This window comes from Ceratotherium simum, chromosome X (assembly GCF_057802395.1).
Source record: "Ceratotherium simum simum isolate JZ-2026a chromosome X, ASM5780239v1, whole genome shotgun sequence".
Lineage (NCBI taxonomy): Eukaryota > Metazoa > Chordata > Mammalia > Perissodactyla > Rhinocerotidae > Ceratotherium > Ceratotherium simum.
In genome coordinates this window covers 44,657,611-44,673,216 of record NC_141940.1, presented here as the reverse complement: position 1 = coordinate 44,673,216, position 15,606 = coordinate 44,657,611, and the positions used below count along the sequence as shown (strand labels likewise).

Below are 15,606 nucleotides of genomic sequence, written 5' to 3'. Positions count from 1 at the left end.
TTTGAAGGGAAAAAAATTACACCTTTATTTTTATCAGCTTCTAAATAAACATAGTCAACCGACCACAGTCTTATTAGCTGTCAGGGAAGAGGGAGAATCCCCCTCTGCCCTTTCCCTTAAGGTTCTTAGGGCTGGCCAAATAATTAAAAAGACAGGTTGGCAGGAGAAAATAATACCAAGTTTAATAACATGTATACATGGGAGAAAGCAGGGAAAGTGAGTTTCTCACCACAATGGTGGTGATTTTCATCTTAAATACTATCTTCAGCTAAAGACAAAGGAGGATATTGGGGGTGGGGAGGGAGACAGAAATTACAGTAATCAAGGGTATGGAGATTTAAGGCCTCATCCTCCACACTGATAAGTTTCTTTTTTTTTTTTAATTAATTAATTTATTTTTTTTGTGAGGAAGATCAGCCCTGAGCTAACATCCATGCTAATCCTCCTCTTTTTGCTAAGGAAGACTGGCTCTGAGCTAACATCTATTGCCAATCTTCCTCCTTTTTTTTTTCCCCAAAGCCCCAGTTGATAGTTGTATGTCATAGTTGCACATCCTTCTAGTTGCTGTTTGTGGGACGCGGCCTCAGCATGGCCGGAGAAGTGGTGGGTTGGTGCGCGCCTGGGATCCGAACCCGGGCCACCAGTAGCGGAGCGCGCACACTTAACCGCTAAGCCACCAGGCCGGCCCATCACTGATAAGTTTCTAGAGAGGCCATCTGCCTTTCCCCCCAGCACAGAGAGGGAGATACCTTTACAAATGGAGATTTCCCTTATAAATGTAAATGTTTGTCTGGCAACTCTTTGCAGGGCCACCTAGAGAATGTGGCCTGGGAGAGACAGAATTTTTGATAAGATGCGCTTGTTGGTGCCCTTTCCTATTGTAACATCTATTTTACATTATATTACAGCAATCATATGATAGTAACTCCTTCCTGGAACAAGTCTTCTATGTTAAATTCTTTAGGCAGTTTGGGGGAAGTCAAATGTCCATCAGAGAAAATAATCAAGGTAAAGAGACATAATTCAGGGTGGCCAATTTTGATCTCCCACAGTCCTGCCTTTGAAACTAAAAGTTTCACAGTCCTTTTAAACTTAAAGAAGTTTCATAGTCCAGAAGCTGAGTTGGTAGATTGTTCCATCTCACTGAACACATGTCTTAGTTCTGATCATACATCAGTTAAGTTCATTTTAGAAGGTGGTGATGCAGGTGGGCTCTCAAGGTTACACCTATATATTGTGGAAGCAAGCAATCAAGTATTTAATAAGAAGCATTTCTATGGAAACAAAAGAAAAACAAGGTTAATGCTTGGAGCAAATTGTAAACCAGTTTCTGAGTTCAGAGGACAGCCAGTTAAGAAGATTCCTAGATGTCAGTGTCAAAGCATCTTTTGCAGTTTAAAATGTCTGTGATGGTGTCATCAGGTAATCTCTCAAGTTTATATTAAGTCCATTAGCTTTAGTTTGCAAAGCTTCAGGAAAAAGAGCAGGTTCAGTTCTCAGTGATTTCAAATGAAAATGATGGAAAAAATCAAAAACGTTAGTTTGGAGATCTGTAGCCAGATATTTTAGGAGACTAGAAGAAATCAGGATCCAGTCCCGTCAACAGATATAAAACAAAACCTTCAAAAGACAAGTAACAAAACTAGGATCTAATATCCACAAATGTATATTATAGTTTCTATTGAAATAATTTCTCTCTCTAAAATCAACTTCATTTTTATTAAAGATAGCCAAATTAAGACTAACTAGTTTGTAATATAAGTCTAGTTTCAATAAATTTGGCCCAGTTATTTACATGAATACAGCAAGAATAGCAATTTATCATATAGGCTCTTTTAAATCTGCTTTGCTGGAACTTTTTATAAGGAATCTCAGATTGACCTTCAAAGGCCTCTCAAGGCCAGGAAAGTCAAGCCAAGGACTTGTCATCGGACTTCACCTGCAATACCTACAGATTTGGGTGAATTCCTCTCTTCTTGAGGTTTCTCCAAAATATTTTGAGGTTTCTTGTACCTGCCAGATAAGTGACATTCTTTACTTATCCTGGTAAGTGCTGCTTGGAACATAAGGTACCAGGCCAATATTTCCATGTGGCTTTATTCCATAAAGTCCAATCTTCATTCCTCAAAAGCTGTATGGTTATATTGCAAATATGATGTGCCAGTCACAGCCTTGGTAATATAACCAATGTTTCTAATTGTCTCCTGTTATAAGGAGAACAGATTCTCATTGAACTTATGCAAATAACTATATTGCCATGAAAACAACAATACTCACTCACTAAGAGTTTCCAAATTCTGGAGGGATCAGGTAGAGAGAAAAAGATAAATATTTCAATTTCACTTACAAAAGTATCATTTACCAAATTGCTATAAGTCATAGCTAGCTCAGGAAAAAAGAGAAAGTTTTCCTTAAATCTGAAAAAACAAAACATTAAAAAAATCAGCAATATTTCAAATGAAAAATCATAAAAGTTATAATCATCCTCATCAGTTCATTCAGTCCTGTGTAATCAATTCTTGATCCGATCTTTTTGCTAGTGGCTTTATGAAGTCATCAGCCTCTCCATCAGAGTTTTGTAATTTCTTACCCAGTTCAATTTTATGATCTGATAGTTTGTCAGAAACCTGTATTGCAGAGTAAATGTTAGAGTCCTTTCCATGAACTTTTCTGAAGTTGAAACAATTTTCAAAAGCATCAGAGCAAGGCAATAACTGTCTGTAACCAATAAGACCCCCAAGTGGCAACTGACAAAGAAATTTGGTTAATTTTGTGACATACAATACTTTAAATAATAACCAGAACTATGATTGATAACCAGGACAGATCAGAATTTCAGTAATGTTATACAATTTTAAAATGTCTATATCAATAACATTCACCTACTTAATACCACCTAAGAAGGTTTACCATAAACACTTGATCAAGTATGAAACAATGCTCATTATGAAACAGTCAAGGGCAGACAGAGAGTTAAAATAAAAAACCTTAATAGAGACAGTTTTTTTTGAACATAGGAAATTATTTTAACAAAACATAGATTTTCTGTCTTTTAGGTAGACTTACTCAAAGGTAAAGAAACCTTTTATAACCTCTCAGATGAAAAGTTTAAGAAAAATTATTCTTTTAAGAGAAGACCAAATTTTAATTTTGTACCAGCTTACTTTTGACATTAAAACTCATTTACTTAATTGGTTTTAGTTTAATCTTAGCCAACTTGACCATGCATAAAACTCTGTTTTTAGGGTTCCTCTTCCACAAACCTTCTATAACTTTCTTTTTTACCTCCAGAATTTGTCTCATGCCTTTCTTTACCCTCCTACTACTTTGGGACAAATTTATCTTTCTTAACCAACCAAACAAAATATTTCCATTATTTGTACCTTCTTTACAATATACATCTTACTTTCCTTGTATACAGAATTGTTTTCCTTATTAATTTTTAGTAACTTTAATCACATATTAGAATTTTTAACCCTTAGAAACCTTAATTTCTAAGTAAAAACTAAGTAAGCAATTATAAACCTTCTTTTACATTAGCATTTCATGGCTTGACAAATTTATAAACACTTTATAATTTCTGGAAACATGTTACTTTACAGTACAATATTTTAATAAAACACAAGTCATGTTTACTAATAGACCCAAAACACCTTTCAGTTTTCCTGCAATAAGCCAAAAGTTGATAAACCTATATTTAGCAATATCTAATATCTTATCTTATTTGGAAATGATCTAGATACTCAATAAATTTTTATCATAATATTTAGCAAAACTCTAAAGTTTTAAGTCACCAAAAAGAATTTGGAAGCTGTAACCACCATAACACATAATTATTGTTAAAAGTTCACCCAACATTCATCTTTTTCACATCTATTTAGTTACTTGTTCCCAATAATTATTTAGATTGCCTACAAGACTTTATAAGACATTAGATAAAATTAGCCATCATTTAAGTTATTATTTTTGTTAACCAGTTCTGTAATGGAAATAACATCAGTTTTTCTACAAAATTTCATGTGAATTTCATCACCTCTTATACCTCTAAACATAGTTTTTATTAGGACTTTTATCAATAGGTCTTGATGTTATAATTTTCGACAAGGGAAGTATTCCCAGTCAGACATTTTAAAATATACTCAGGCTAAGTTGATATAACCTCTTTATATAAAATTAGCTCAAACATTCCAATCTTTATAATCTTACACTTTTACATTTTCTCAATTCAGTTGTAACCTGAGTCAGGGTCTTAAGGCTAGTCAAATCCCCCCCCCCTTTTCTTTTCCTCCTGGCCTTTTCATAGGTACCAATTAAACAATTATGTGAGAGCTCTCAAAAAATTTTTTTTTCCCCCAATTTAGAAGTTTTTCCAATTTAAATGATCCATCATCTGGCCACATTGACAAGTAGGATCTTAACCTTAACAGCGACTCATCCCAAGCTTTAACTATGGACGCAAGAGGCGTCCCCAAAAGAGATCCAGAGAATTCACTCCCCAAAATAAGAAAGCACAACAAGAGATGACATAGGCCCCTTATAACGCAAATGGGACCCCTTATGACAAACTTCCCTGAGAGCAGGCACAGCTGGACAAAGAGAGCGTCCCCCGGAATCCCAGTCTGCTTGACTGGCCGCCAAGGATGCACGTCAGTACATACATCTTCCAGATGGCGGAGACCAGAAAGATCACAAAGCCAAGCTCTCAAGACATAGAACAAACCAAAAGCCCAGATGACAGGCTTATAGAGATGCCTGTGTCTTATGACAAACGACAAAAAGAGAGACAGAGACAAGGACTATTTCTGGGAGGAAACGGATCAAATATCCAATGGGTATCCAACCAGATCCTAGAGTCGCTGAGTCCAAGAAGCTAGCTTCACCAATATTTTCTCCTGTTAATCTAAATTTAGAAAAATAAAACTCACCACTCTCACTTCCATTGGACCCCGCAGGCAGAGATCCGGGAGACTGACATGGTAAGAACTCTCACCTCCTGCCGGCTCTTGTCAGGGTCCGAGATCTCTCTGCTGCAGTAGTCCAGGAGCCAGCAGTGTTCAGCCAGTGAAATTTTTGCCCTGGGCCAAAACTGTCAGGGAATAGGGAGAATCCCCCTCTGCCCTTTCCCTTAAGGTTCTTAGGGCTGGCCAAATAATTAAAAAGACAGGTTAGCAGGAGAAAATAGTACCAAGTTTAATAACATATATACATGGGAGAAACCAGGGAAACTGAGTTTCTCACCACAATGGTGACAATTTTCATCTTAAATACTAGCTTTAGCTAAAGACAAAGGAGGATGTTGGGGGTGGGGAGGGAGACAGAAATTACAGTAATCAATGGTATGCATATGTAAGGCCTCATCTTCCCCGCCAATAAGTTTCTAGAGAGGCCATCCCCCCTTCCCCCCAGCACAGAGAGGGAGATACCTTTACAAATGGAGATTTCCCTTATAAATGTAAATGTTTGTCTGGCAACTCTTTGCAGGGCCACCTAGAGAATGTGGCCTGGGAGAGACAGAATTTTTGATAAGATGGGCTTGTTGGTGCCTTTCCTATTGTAACATCTACTTTACATTAGATTACAGCCATCATATGATAGTAACTCCTTCCTGGAACAGATCTTCTATGTTAAATTCTTTAGGCAATTTGGGGGAGGTCAAATGTCCATCAGAGAAAATAATCAAGGTAAAGGACATAATTCAGGGTGGCCAATTTTGATCTCCCACATAGCAATACCTGCGACTTTGTCACCAACACATATCAAAGATATTTTCACATCACATTATAGCTGTTGCCAATATCTCAAAAGATCATTTATGCTCATCACTATTTCAAAATTATGGTGATTACTAGACCTGCTGTTAGATCTTATTTGCTGAGTTCATAAAGAAGAACACATCAATATGTCAAAATTGTATCTTTAATATTTTGATAATTGCATTTCAGTGCAATTGGTTTTAATTATAATCCTAAGTGTTTTATTTTGTGCATTAAAAACATGACTCTGAAAAGGGTTCACCAGTTGGCCAAAGGGGCCCATTGCACAAAGAAAGTTTAAGAACTCCTGCTTTAGCACAGGTTCAAATAGAAAAATGTGAACATCTTGGGGTTGGGGTGCTGACACCTGAGCAGGATCTTTCAAAACCTAACTAACCACTCCTGAGTGTATATTCCTGATTAGAATAATTCAAATGTTAATTAACCACCCTCAAAGTGTGGATTAAAACTAATGTACAAGTTGTATAAATTGCTTATCAATATGAATAATCATTGTCAATTCCTCCTCCACTTCAAAATATATAGTAAATCCACCCCTTCTTCCTACCTCCACTGCCCTCACCCTAGACCAGTATTTCAAAAGATGGCTTTGTAGACAGATACACCATTTCATTAAATCATTGATTCTATGAGTCCAAGATGTCCTAGGTTATAGGACTTATTATTCTTTATGCACCAACAAAGAAAAACTGCTCTCAATTAAACTATGACATATCATTAATGATAAAATTCACCTCAATTTCAGAGGTGATAAAAAGTGAAAAAATATGCATCTTAGAATAGATTAAATAAGGTATATTACACAGCTGATACTGAAGTGGTTCAAAGTAAATTATAGACAATATAAAACATTGCACATATACAATACAACATGGCAAGGAGTTTGGATTTTATTTTAAATGTGATAGAAAGCAGTTCTGAGCAGGGAAGAGATGGATCTGGTTTCCATTTTTTATAAGTATACTCTGTAGTGGTGCAAAGAACAGATCATGGGAGAGAAGGATGTGACCAGAGTGGCTTGGTTTAGGGTTGGGGCAGTGGAGGTAGGAAGAAAGAGTGGATTCAGGACATATTTTGAACAGGAGGAGGAACCAGCAATGTTTAGCCACATTGATAATTTATACAACTCATTGAGCAAAAAGAAAACATTGCCACAATATCTAAATAATTTCCAGAATTATTGTGTTGTTTTGGCATTTATTGACTAAGTGCTGCTGAGTCTCCATGATTTCCAGAAGGTCTGCCAATCCCTCATAAACTGCAGTGAGTTCCACCTCCAGGTGCCAGTATTTCACTTGATTGTAATCAGAAAGCAGCATATTAAAGTAAGTCACACTGGGGCACAAATGACTGACAATAGCCCTTGTGTGAGTCATCCCCAGGGACATTTACATTTTTATATGAATGCTTTAAAATACAAAGTAAGTACCTATTAGTCTGCCTGCGCTGCCTTAACAAAATACCACAGACTGGATGGCTTAAGCAACAGAAATTTATTTTCTCACAGTTCTGGAGGTTAGAAGTCCAAAATCAAGGCATTGCTAGGGTTGGTTTTTGGTGAGAGCTCTCTTCCTGGTTGCCTTCTCACTGTGTCCTCACATGGCCTTTCCTCCATATGCACGGTGAGATGGAGAGAGGGAGAGGAGAAGAGAGGAAGAGAGGGAGAGAGACAGGGAGACAGGGAGGGAGACATCTCTGGTGTCTCTTCCTCCTCTTATAAGGACACCAGCCTGATCAGATTAAAGCCTCACCCTTATGACCTCACTTTATCTTTATTATCTACTTATATGCCCTATCTCCAATACAGTTGAATCAAGGGTTAGGGCTTCAATGTATGAATTTGGGGGGCACACAATTCAGTCCATAACAGTAGCACTCTTAGCATATATACTAGGAAAATAATTTGAAGTACAGAAAAAAAATATGAAAAAAGATGTTCATTGCAGCATTAGCTATAGTGGCCAAAAAAAGGGAAATAGTCTAAATGCTCAGTAGTAGAGAATAGTCCAATCGATTATAGTATATTTAAGCAGTGGAAAACTGCACAGCTATTCAAAAGAATGTAACAGGAAAATGCATATGCTTTGAAGCTGACAGAGAAAAAAACCCAAGATATCAGTATAATCACAGCTATGTAAAATTTGGCATATAAAAAGCCTGAAAGGAAATATAGCAAAATATTAAATGTGGCTATTGATAAGTATTGAGTTTCGTTGTGATTTTTTTTAATTTTTGCTTTTCTGAATTTTTTAAGTTTTTATAACGGGCATACATTGCTTATATACTTTAATTTTTTTTTTATTTTTTCAAAGTTATACATTATCATAGTTTATAGAGTTAAATAGTTCTACAAGTTTTGTTATTAAAAACAGTTCTCTTTCCCCTTCCTCATAATTTCTCACTCCCCACAGGCAAGAGCTTTCAACTCTTTTGGCTGACTCTTTTGGTACCTATCTTGGTTCTCCAAATAACATAATTTTATTGCTACTTCTTGACTTTTAAGTTTTTGATATTGTCTATTGACATACCTACACACACCCTGCTCTCCACTTCACCCAAGGACTCTTCCTCTCCCTACATTCTTCCAATATAGGCATATCATAATTTTGGTTAGATCACTACCCAGTGTTTACAGTGTGGTAGCCAAATAAACATTATTCGCAGCTAATCCACGAAGAATGACGAATACTTTTCTTTACTGGCACAACTTTTTGTTTTTCCTGGAGCTAATAATTTTCTTTAAATAGATTTCTATGTACTCAGCAGGAATTCAACTTTAAACTCTTCATCAGTTATCTACATCACCTCTCCATATGTTCAGGTACATCAAGTATCTTGACGATAGCTCTCCTGAAGCTTCTGACCTGTATGAGCTGGTTCCCCTCTATTCCTTCCCGGCGTGCAGCTGTCATCCTGGAACCTCCCTTCACCATCACCCTGGAGATTTCCTTTTGCCTTTTTCTTACGCTAGACCTTTTCCCCACTAACCCAAGTCTTTCCTTTTTCTTGGTTAAAAACTCTTGTTTTAACCACAAGATGCACGAGAGGTAAATTTTTGAGACCTTGCTTGTCTGATAATGTCCTTATTCTATCCTCACACTTGATTTACAGTTTGGCTGGGTACAGAACTCTAGGTCGAAAATAATTATCCTTCAGAATTTTGAAGGCATTTCTGCATCATCTCCTAGTTTCCAATGCTGACATTGAAAAATCCAAAGCCATTCTGATTCCTGATCCATTATATATGATCTGTTTTTATCTCTGGAAAATTGTAGGATCTTCTTTTTAACACAACATTGAGAAGTTTTATAAAGATGTGTCTTGGTGTGGGTCCACTTTCATTGGTCACGGTATCTTTCAACCTGAAAACTCATGACCTTCAGTTTTGGGAAAATTTCTTGAATTAACATATTAATAATTTCATTCCCTTCATTTTTTCTTCTTCCAGCTACAACTCCTATTAATCAGATATCAAACCTGCTGGACAGCTCTTCTAATTTTCTAATATTCTTTCTCCTATTTTAATCTTTGTCTTTTTGCTCTCCTTTCTGGGATATTCCTTTGACTTTACTTTCAACATTCCTATGGATTTTTTTTCTGCTGTCATATTTTTATTTCCAAAGAGCATCTTTTTGTTCTCTGATTTTTGCTTTAAAAAAATAGCAACCCATTCTTGTTTATGTCTTATCTCTAAAAATACTAACCGTTTTTTTTTTTTTATCTTTTCTTCTCCCTATGTAGCAGACACCTGGTGTACATTGCTTCACATCCTCTCAGCCCACCATTTAGCCCAGCCATTGCTGTGGCAACCAGCTTTTTGCAGGAATAATCTGACAGTGCCTCACTTTAGCTGCACCAAGTATTGCTTTATGCCCTAGGGCTCTTCTGACCCATGGAGGTGTGCTTGGGGAAATCAGCTCTGCACTTCACCATACACAACCTGGAAGTGCAGAGTAGTTGACATCCTTGACCAATGAGGGATGGGAGCCAGTGGAGAAATACTCTCCCTTTTCATACCTCAGGAGGGTAATTCTTAGGTAGGTTCAACACAGCTCCTCAGAAGGTACTGTCAAGATAGAACCCCACTTGCCTACAGCAGTGACAAACTTAATAATGCATCCTTTCCTTCCTTCCCTGTTTTACTATCCCGGGTCCCTTGCTCTTGTTTCCTGGGATTACTTTCCAAAAGAAACCACCTGCAGGCAAGCCTTTGCCTCAAGCTCTGCTTTTGGGTGGAGTAAACAGGCTGAGAAACCCTGTATTATCCACTATTGCTATGTTTATTTTGGTATCTATCTTTCATATTAGAGACTTTCTTCAGATGTGTACTGATCCTTAGCCATCTGACCATATTTAACAGTGGGAACTAAAAAGCTGACTTTTTACAGACTTCAAAGCCTGTAGTTGGTGCTTGTCAGTTATGACTTTCATTGTAGGATAATCTAGTTGGGCCATTTCATTGGGGAACATTTAACATCAATATGTTTAGGTCTTTCTTCTTGAGCTCTTCTGATTCTCCAGAGAAGAGTCTTCCAATCTCCTATCTAGAGGATACAAGCCTGGCCACCAGCTCTCTGGAAACTGAGCGGGGAAGAGGGCTAAAGGTATCAACATTCAATACGCAAGCATTCACTTAATCTTCCTGTTTCTGGTTGGATACCCTTGTCCTCAATTGTATCTGGTAGTCCTCCTGTCCAGAGAGTCTATGTTTTACCTTTTCCAGAAAATAAATCTCCAACCTTTTGCCAGGGAAAAGGACAGTTGCCATATGCATGGAATGAGGGAAGGATTCTGGGGATCTGCTTCTTAGACTTTCAACCAATCTCCCTGTTTTTAGCACCACTTTTATTCTCACTTCCAAAGGTGCTGTCAATTCCTGGGCCCTTTTAGGGGGCAGTGCAGTGTAAATTGTTTTTTCTCACTATTGTTATAAGGTTCACCTTTATCGGATCTGCTGAGTAAGTTACCCACTTCACCATTTGCTTTCCAGCTTTCAAAATACTATCAACGCTATCTTCTTTCCTATTCTCTTGGTTCTTATGGGTTATGCCTTTATAAAAATCCCTTCACTGTCATTTTTTACATGTTATACACACATATTATGTATATTAATCCTTTTAGTTTTGTTATTATTTTGCAAATCTTGGAGGTTTTCTTTCACTGTCATTTAAATGGGACTTGGTGAGGCAGCAAAAACAAATTCATGTGTTCAATCTGCCATCTTTAAGTAGAACCATGCTTTTATAATTTAAATTTTATATGAGTAAAATTTGAGTAAATTTTATAATTTACTCATATTTTCACATGTGAGTAAAAATTTCCAGAAAAGTACAAGTCTAGTGAAAAACATATTTTGGGCTCTGGAGTCTTCCCAGAACCCTTTGGATCACACCTTGTAGACCACCATTGAAACATCAAGTCAGCTCTGGGGAAAATCTTTAACGAGCTGCAGGTACCCAGCATGTACCATAGATAGAAATAACTGATATGATACTGTGAAAATTTGCTATTATATCAGAAAGTGCTTTCAGTTCCTCTCTAAGCTTGCTAAGTCAGCGTCCCTGCAGAAGCTGAATAGATGATACTTGCATGGCATGATTTCAGGGAAAAGTCTCACTCTCAAGTTTATTTTTTTTTTTTTTTTTTTCTTCAAGATTTTATTTATTTATTTTTCCCCCAAAGCCCCAGTACATAGTTGTCTGTCATAGCTGCACATCCTTCCAGTTGCTGTATGTGGGATGCGGCCTCAGCATGGCCGGAGGAGCGGTGCCTCGGTGCGCACCCGGGATCCGAACCCGGGCCGCCGGCAGCGGAGAGCACGCACTTAACCTCTAAGCCACGGGGCCGGCCCCTACTCTCAAGTTTATACCCTCTCTTCATCCTGCCATTGCCACCCTCCTAGGTGCCTGAAATCCCTTCAGCTAAAGACAGCCTTTCTTTTCATGGCCAGAGGACAAACTCTCTGGGAGAGGAACGTGGTGACATATGGTCAAAAGAAGCTGTTGATGGGTACAGAGACCAACGGTGCTCCGAGTACCTGAGGTCAGAAAGAGGGCACCTTGAAGAAGGGCTGGGAGCACAAGAATGAGTTGGGGGTCTAGAAAAGAAAATCTGGGAACATTGGTAATGAACATTTCCTACTTCATAGTGTTGCCAAATGTGGCAGGTGGAGTGGGGGGCAGAGCCTGAGCCTGTGATATTTTAGAAAACATTTTCTTCACGCTTGTGAAAAGTCAAGATTTCAGTTCTCAAGCCTGAATCTTGTGCTGATCTGCTACAAGATGGCAAGAACTCCAAGGAGACACTTGGAGAGGCAGTGAATGGAAGTGAAGGCAAGCGCCACAGATGAAAGAAGTATCAACAACAATAACAATGATGTGTTTATCTTTTGGGTGCGTCCAATGGGTTTATTTCAAAGTTGATAATAGTGAACAGAAAACAAGTACTTCAGGGAAGTATAAAGATGCATATCTAATGTCTCATTCTGCCTTGTGTGTACTGGGCTATGCCCTCCAGTCACAGGGGCATAGACAAGATCACATGATTGGTATAGGCAGCAGACAATGCAGACTCATTTGCACTCAGGCTGCCAGGGCTGTATAACATGTTTCAGAACCTTCCTCAGCCTCAGGCAGCTTGAGAAGTGGCTCATAATAAGCCAAGGCTTGCCACATTACTTCATTCCTCATTACTGCCAGGCAACCCATTTGTTTTTAGCACAGGGTATGTAAATATGGAAAATAATATGATGCAAGCTCTAGTATACATCTGTGGGATGAGTGGTGAGGGAGGTGAAGTCTCTCCCATGCCATGAAGGCCAGAGTTACCAGTTTGATCCACACTGGTTCTGTGGAGAGATGTAAAGAGGCCTGAAGTCTCACACATTGCTGACAGGAATGCAAAATAGTATAGCCCCTATGGAGGGGAATTTGCCACTATCTAGTAAAATTACACATGCACACATAAATCAATCTCACTTCCCAGAATATTTTCCAAAGACATACTGGAAAAAATGCAAAATGACATATGTCCAATGTATTCATTGTGACATTATTTGTAATATCAAAAGACTGCAAGAAACCGAGTATATCCATGTAATCGAGTAATATACAGTTATAAAAAGGGATGAAGATAATCTTCATATACTGACATAGAATGATCGCCATGATATACTAATGTTGACGCAAATAATCCATAATCAATCGATAAATCAAAATGGGGGTGAGTTTATTATGAGCCAACTTTTGAGGACCATATAGCCTGGGGCCTTCCTTCCCTAAGGAAGGAAGGGCACCAAAGAAGTAGCATGTACAGAGTGGTTATATACCACCAAAGAGCAAGTATCACATATGATTGCAATGTCCCTTTTATAATAGCCACAAGATTGCCCTGCCAGATTGCCCTGTCAGCATAGCAATTGATGGACACAGCAGGGAGCAGGTCTGCTGTCTCGAGGGGCGTGGCTGGTGGCAAGTCTATTGTCTCAAGTTGGGTGGTCACAGGATAAGTGCAGCAATCAAATCCTAGCCTAGGGAGAAATGCTTATCCTTAAGGAAATGCCAAGGTGGGGGAAGTTGCATCCTTATCTTAAGGGCATTTATTCTTCTCTTTGGGACATGTTAATTGCTTAAAGCAGATACACAATGCATATTCAAAGGCGACAGGCCCTTTTGGAAAAACAAACTCAGGCTGAATTAGTTTTACACCAAATGGCTTCCTCATATGCTCCAATATATCCTATTGCTTGCCATTTATGTATCACTAGGTGATAACAAAGCATGGTAGATAACAGTTTTTATAGTATGCCACCTTTGTGTACAAAAAGGGGAGAAATATATACACATACACACACATATACATACATATTTGCTTATATTTTTCAACAAGAAACATCAATAGTATTAGCCAAACTCTAAAAAAGATGGGGGAAGGAGAGAACAGAGTGCAGTGATAAAGATGGAAGCTAAACTTCTATGAATGTACCTTGTTATCTAGTTTTGACTTTGGAAGCATAATTAAAGATAAAATTAAATCAAAAGGAAAATAAAAAGCAATCCTTAAAGACAGAAAACAAACTGAAAAAAATGAACCACACTGGATATCAACTTGGTGGCATAATCACACAAAGACGAGAATAACAAGTGACTTTAAAACACAGTATTTTGGCTGTACATCCCTAGTTATATATGGTCTAAGGACAAAATGAACCACAAAGAAATATTAAACTGCTTTCAGTAGTTTTATTGTGAATAGTAATATTGGCATTGTGATTTTGAAATTATTATTTAGAATAAAACAAATAAGTATGAGGTTAATGTAGTCAGAAACCAAGATTTTTAGGGTAAGAGAAAAAAGATATAAGTACAAAATAAATAAATTGGGTTAAACCCTGTACTATTACATTTACATTGGAAATATCATTATGAAATCATGATATTTTTCATTTTTAAAAATGTTTTTCCTAGCTCTATTCACTGAAAAGCCTAGAAGCAATGACAACTCAACAGCAACAAATATCCTTAGCACCCAGGCATTGGTCTTTTAAATACCATTTCCCATCTAAAGGAACCAGAGTCCTTTGTAGAAATGGCTATCCAGGTCTGAGTCAGTTAATGTACAAGATGAGCCTGAGATATCTTGTAGCAGAAAGCAAGGAAGATATCAAATATTACTGGGATTCTGTCAAAAGGACAACAAACCATTTTGAAGAGGATTCCACTGGCCAATGATGAGACAATTTGTGCATAAAAAAGTAATGAATGAACATCTGGATTTAGCTCAGGCATATTAAGAGCTTGGAAGTAGCATTGCCATTCTTACAAAAAATAAGAAACCGAGGTCAATGAAAATGGTGGAGTAGGTAATTCCAGGGTTCTGTCCCTTCACAAAAGCAACTAATAAGCTAGAAAACTGTCTAAATAAACTTTTCAGGACCTCTGGAATCTAGTCAAAAACATATACCAACCATGGGAAAGCTTAATGAAGAAAGAAGATGCTGCATTGCAGTAAGAGAGGACTGTGGAATTTTAAATTGCATGCTTGCCATCCCTCACTCACCAAATTGGTGGCGACTGTGAAGATGGCAGCCAACACTCCTGGTGCAGGTTGCTTGTGCCAGAGGAAACAATATAGACCTTATTCTCAAAAAACTGTGAATGTGTATTTTGAACTGTCTGGTGGTTCCCTGAAGGAAGATCACAAGGGCTTGCTTGTTTTACCTGACTTCAAGTGTTCCAAGGATTGAGGCAGCTTACTGGGTGGTGCTTACTAAAAGCATTTGAGGCAAAAGTATTGGTCGTGGCAGCCTGTGGCAAGAAATACCAGTTATGACAAGCAATAAATAGACTAAAAAACATGGAAAGAATGAGGTTGGGAAAGGAGATACATAGGGGAATAAGGGCTTTTAAAAGTTCTCATGTAGAAATGCAAATCAAAACAACACTAAGATATCACCTCACACACGTTAGAATGGCTATAATCATCAAGACAAAAAACAACAAATGTTGGAGAGGATGTGGAGAAACAGGAACCTTCATACACAGCTGGTGGGAATGCAAACTGGTGCAGCCTCTATGGAAAACGGTATGGAGATTCCTCAAAGAATTAAAAATAGAGATGCCCTATGATCCAGCCATCCCACTACTGGGAATCTATCCAACGCACCTGAAATCAACAATCCAAAGAGGCTTATGCACCCCTATGTTCATTGCAGCATTATTCACCATAGCCAAGAAGTGGAAGCAACCTAAGCGTCCCTCGACTGACGACTGGATCAAGAAAATGTGGTATATATATACAATGGAATACTACTCAGCCATAAAAAAAGACAAAA

The 15,606-nt window shown here is 37.9% G+C and overlaps 1 long non-coding RNA gene across 1 annotated transcript; it reads right to left on the bottom strand.

Annotated features, from left to right (window-relative positions):
* Positions 1–365: 365 nt before the first annotated feature.
* Positions 366–3,450, bottom strand: LOC147911852 (uncharacterized). The gene is made up of 2 exons (XR_015550353.1): positions 2,014–3,450; positions 366–1,227 (listed from the first exon to the last, which is right to left on the bottom strand). It is a non-coding gene; the product is annotated as an uncharacterized LOC147911852 (long non-coding RNA).
* Between the last annotated feature and the right edge of the window lie 12,156 nt (positions 3,451–15,606).